The following is a 5683-nucleotide window of genomic DNA, read 5'->3' as shown; positions in this document are numbered from 1 at the left end:
TGCCGCACACCCGCAAGCTGGGGTGGACCGGAGGACAGGTTGCGAATTGGTCCTGATATGTTACAGGAAATGGAGGATACAGTAAAAAGGGTGCGTACCAACTTAAAAGCCGCTCAGGACAGACAGAAAAGTTTCGCTAATCGAAAGAGAAGATTTAAGGAATTCCAAATTGGGGATCATGTATTTGTAAGGATCCAACCAAGAAGGAGTACCTTGCCGTGGAGCGGATGTGCCAAACTAGCACCTCGCTACTTTGGACCTTTCCAGATCTTGGCCAAAGTGGGGCCGGTAGCTTATCAGCTTGCCCTACCAAGCCATATTAGGATTCACAATGTGTTTCACGTATCCGTATTAAAGCAATACGTTTACGATCCTAAACATGTGATTCAATGGCAGAATGTTCGGGTAAGAAGTAATCTCGTCATTATAGATAAGCGTTGTTTCTAAACTGAGAAATAACTAAAATCTGTTGTTGTTTGCACGTCGAGCCGGAAGGCGAGGTTCTGGTCGAACCACTGACCATTCTCGACTGGAGAGAAGTGCAGCTGCGGAAACGAGTTATTTCCCAAGCTAAAGTGCAGTGGCAGCACTATGGACCAGAGGAGGCCACTTGGGAGGATGAGGAACTCCTTAGGGAAGCTTACCCAAACCTGTTTAAAGGAGATAGACATCGGGACGATGTCCAATCTCAGGAGGGGGAGATGTAATGACCCCAGATTTATGTAAATTTGAAAGTTACTGTGGTAAAAGACTAATACAGTTGTTGTTATGTTTTAAACAAAACTGTGGCAAACTAATTTTGATTTAATAATTTAAATATTTTCTTTGGAATTGCTGGCAGCCTCTAAGAGGTGAATCTTAAAGAAAATGATCAGTTGAGATAACTGATGGAACTACCCTCCAAAAGAGGAAAAGTCCTGACTGAGGGGATTCTGTGTTGTGAGGACAGACAGAGGAAAAATTAATCTTGCTCCAAGAGGAGGAAAGAAAGGAGGAAAAAGAAAGGTTAAGTCTGGTTAGGACCAGATAACCTGGCACAAGGAGTGCACTAATCCTGTTGAGGGCTGGAGGACTGCAGGATGGCTCGGGGGAGAATTCCGTCTGAGGGATGGATCTCATGGCTGGGAGGAGAGCAGAATTAAAGCTCAGGTGACTTTTTGTTTGAACAAAACCATTCCTGACAGAGGTAATCAGGTACGGTTCCAAACTAGTAGTCCCTGATATGAAAAAATAATGTGTATAGAAAATTACAGTAATTTAATTAGGAAAGACTGTTTGAGTCCTAAATACTGTTGTGAAAGATAGCATACTGTGCATTTGGAAAACTAAAAGGAAAACTATCCGTTAATGGACCGGTCTGAGTTAGTACCCAGACAGAAATAACAATGCATAAATATAGAATCAAAGTTATTTACGGGTATAGAGAAACCCTACTCAAGGACTGGCTACTGGGTAGCAGTCACGACCTTATATTAATAGTAAAGGGTTATTAATCCAAGATGTTAGACATTGAACAGTTAAACAATAGTAAACTTTATAACCTGTAGACTGGCGTGAATGTCGTGGAGTGGCAATCGAATGAGGGTTTATATCTCTGAAAACAAAAAGAGGACGTCGACTGTAGACGGGAGAAATCTCATGACAGAGAAATGATAAGCTGGTAGATAACCTAGATTATTACGAAAACCATGTATGTTCAGCGAAAAGCTCTGCGCAGAGAGCGTTGGACGGTGGATCAAAGAACCTTACCTTGTGTTAAGAGTTGCCATCGAGTCTCAGTGCTTGTGGTATAAACCCGAAAATGAATCTGTGATATAGAACCATTTCTATGTACAGAACAAATATAATTCTACATTCTGCGCATTACGGTGACCAGAACAATAACAGATAAGAATAACCAAGGTCCAACATATTATAACAACAAATGATAACTGTGGAGGTACATATCCAGATTTAATGCATGCAGACAGAATGAAAGACATTTATGTTAAACCCGAAACGGGAGCATGTAACTGGTAATAATTCATAACCTTACTAATTCTGAGAAGAAGACCTGTGCATGCGAGTAAAAAGAAACGTAACTCTATTGAAAAACAGTGAGCCTATGCATGCAAACTGTAACAACATATATTTATAATAATCTGAAGGACTGTGCGAAAGAACAGAAGTCATGCATAGAGAGTAGCCCTTTTCACAGGGAAAGGGGATTATCTATTTAACATCAATCATTCACCAAAGTTATATCAAAACGACCGGTGAAATAATAGCATTTAAAATACAGAGATAATAGCAAAGATGATCATTATAACTTGGCAAAGCCGAGGCATATGCCGTTCGATGATAGTCAAAACCGGTACAGCATATAAACCCTAAGTCTCTGTTCATGAGTAATGGACATTTAAAACGAAAAACAACCCAAAACATTAGCGAAATTGCCTGGGGGCTGAAGAGTTCATGACAACATCGAAACGGCGAATTAATCACACAAATATATCAATACATTGTGTAAGGGAACAAGCCCAAAATATTCACGACCATATCTTCACGTGTAGGCCAGATCTGAACCCTCTGCAGTCAATAACTTGTAACCGGACAAGCACAGTCATAACCTAGCTATGAAGCGGCTAACTGTAAAGGTTCTTCACCGAGAACACCCGGAAGCGGATGAGAAGACCACATTGAATCAGAGATCTGCATAAGACCATACAGGGTATACATAACTGTAACCCTGAACCATACCAAACAAATAGACTCTAAACTGCCGAGAATCATACCTGGTGTTGTTAGAGGGTTGTCGCAGAGCAAGCCACCATGGAAGTCGCCCGGAGCATAGCCAAAATGGCCGTATAAAACTTGACAAGGGAAACGAAACAGCTATAAGTAATAACTCAGTGATAACCAAACCATAAAGCAAATACAAAACTGAGAGAAACACCCTTATTACCTGCAAGGTTCGTTGCGAGCGGAATACAGCCCCGGAGCATAGCAGGTTGCAGTAATGAGTTGTTGGAGGCGAGCTCGAGGAGGAAGAGTTAACCAGCCGCAATGGCCGCAGACATCAAATGAATTAACATGGTGTATGGACGCATAAATATCACCGAAAAACCCTGAGAGATCTCCAGCCCTCCGATCTCCAGAAGAGATCTGGGCCGTTGAAGTATGGCGGGAGTCGCTGGCGGGGAGATCAAAGTTGGCTTTTCCAAGATGTCACATGGCTGGAGAAACTAGACCATGCCACCTGCCCCGGAAGGACGGACCGTCGTAAAGGCATGGATGATCTGTCACCGAATGAGTACTGCGGCGGGACCATAAAAGCCCATGCCCATTAATACAAAGACGTTGAAATATCTATGGTAACTGTAGAATATAAACAGTGCATAAATCAAACCATAATGCTGACAGGAGTGATGCCGCGTGGTGAAATACAACCGAGACCCATAGTTAGCACACAACCAACGAAATACATGGACATGGGTTTATATAATTCATACTAATGCATGCCAACTGTATAATGTTTTATGTATATTCCATCTAACGCATGCCAAGAATACTTCGATGTATGATGTACTTGAAGTTTATAGGTATAAATTTATAGTGATAAAATGTAAGGTGCGTATGTAAGGCGGAACTATCATTATGGTGAGCCTTAAGTTTAAAGGTTTGTCATGTATATGTATATAATTTAAAAAAAAATTATGTACATGGAAAATAGGTGTGACAAGTGGTATTTTGTTTGTCGTCTTTTCTTGGAATGAAATCGTTGATTTCAAAGAGAAAGGATCACATTTTGTGTGGTTTAGATGGTAATACCATGAGTAAAGTCTAAGTTCCAATGAAAGATGAACACCGAGGACGGTGTTCTTGTTAAGGGGGGGAGTATGTCATATCCCTCGCGTAACTCATCATAACTAACAGTTTTGAATGGTTAGTCAGTTTCGGAACTGATCCTTAAACTGCGGAATTGTTTCTTGATATGGGAGGCATTACTTCACATCTAGTTAATGCTCCATTACAAAACTCCGGAACTGATTCTTGATGAGATCGAATAGGGGAAAGCTTTACTGGACAGCTGGTTAATTCTCCATTACCAAATCGCTGGAACCGTTAGTAACGAAATCTGTAACCGCATTGGGATGGGTATGCGCAAGAAAAAGATACCTTAGTCCCACGGGCAGAGGGGCAGTGGTTGGGGGAAATATGAGTGGTATCAGAGCCAGGTTTCGACACTGTGGCCTTAGGAAGAACATATTTCAGTATGCAGAAGGGTACACCAAGCAAACATATGCAAGCTAACAATGTGCTTAACTGTGTTCTGTTTATTTGGAATGAATCAGAATTGCAACAGCTAGTAGCTAAACCAGAAAAGAGACAAAATGCAAGGACCCGGCAGTAACCCTCAAGAGAATGCAGAGTTGTGGGTGCAATTGGGTGCAGAATCACGGAGTACCAACCTTTCAATCCTGGAAACTGTCCAAGAGTTGAAGAATGAGATGGCACGGTTGCGAGAGGACAACGCACGTTTAACAGTCGAACAGGAAAAGATTCTGAAGAGCCTGTCGGACAGGCAGAACCCACCCCTGTCTAACCCCAGTGCAGAACAGCAGAGGGCGACAGAAGAGCAAGACTATCAAATGGAACCTGAAAATTCCGAAGATAAGGAGGATCACTCTGATAATGCACCTCAACAGCAAACTTCAAAACGTCAGAAAATGGAACTGCAGGGAGAATTTCGAAAGATTAAACCTCCACATTTCGATGGTGAACAGGAGGAAGCTGCGGAAGCCTGGTTGATCAATATGAACAAGAATACTTCGATGTATGATGTACTTGAAGTTTATAGGTATAAATTTATAGTGATAAAATGTAAGGTGCGTATGTAAGGCGGAACTATCATTATGGTGAGCCTTAAGTTTAAAGGTTTGTCATGTATATGTATATATTTTAAAAAAAAATTATGTACATGGAAAATAGGTGTGACAAGTGGATGAGATTTCCTTCCTGTAATCTGGTGAACCTTTGCATTGGTGCTAAGGTTAGCGTTGTCGACCTAATTTCATCGAACTATATTTCCTTATCTCTAATGTCTACTTCGATCTTCTGCAGACTTGGATCCTCCTGCAACAAGGTCCATAATTCCATGGCCTGTTTGAACAATTGAGTGTAGCCATTGACTACAGATTCCAAGGTGGTCATATCTTATTTAATAACATCTTCTCGCTACTCTTGAACTTTTAGAGGGGTAGTGGGTTGTAGATTAAGTTGTAACTCTGAGATTTGTAGCTATAGCTCAAACCTGACTTTGTCGATTTATACATGTGACTTCTTAAATATAGCAACTATCTCCTGAATATCTTCTGCAGAAGTCGCTTCAGCCGAAATCTAGAGCTCTGGAAGCTCACTATAGGCCTGTGCAATAGTTTCTTCCAGCTTTGCACCATTACATCATCCCTTTCCTTGAGGGCTTGTGCCTTTTCCTCAAAGATTTGTTGATTATTGGTTTTTACCTCATTGATGACCACATTAATCCCAAATTCTAAGCTCATCTGACACTGCTTGGTGTAGCTCATGCAGATTCTCAATGGGTAGCACGACCAAAGTTAAACTCATATCCTTCATGTGTAGTAGGTTCTCCATGCCTTCTACTGACTCAACACGTAGGGACCCCTCAGGTAGTTGTACTGTG

The 5683-nt window shown here is 41.4% G+C and overlaps 1 long non-coding RNA gene across 1 annotated transcript; it reads right to left on the bottom strand.

The window, feature by feature from the left end:
• Nucleotides 1–2221: 2221 nt before the first annotated feature.
• LOC149265013 (uncharacterized) lies at nt 2222–3053 on the bottom strand. The gene is made up of 3 exons (XR_016250527.1): nt 2945–3053; nt 2775–2852; nt 2222–2691 (listed from the first exon to the last, which is right to left on the bottom strand). It is a non-coding gene; the product is annotated as an uncharacterized LOC149265013 (long non-coding RNA).
• Between the last annotated feature and the right edge of the window lie 2630 nt (nt 3054–5683).

The sequence above is a fragment of the Pinus tabuliformis genome, chromosome 6, assembly GCF_031772625.1.
Source record: "Pinus tabuliformis cultivar Carrire ecotype Pingquan chromosome 6, CPIR1, whole genome shotgun sequence".
Taxonomy (NCBI): domain Eukaryota; kingdom Viridiplantae; phylum Streptophyta; class Pinopsida; order Pinales; family Pinaceae; genus Pinus; species Pinus tabuliformis.
The sequence above is the reverse complement of the archived record's forward strand: the minus strand, read 5'-3'. Positions and strand labels throughout refer to the sequence as shown.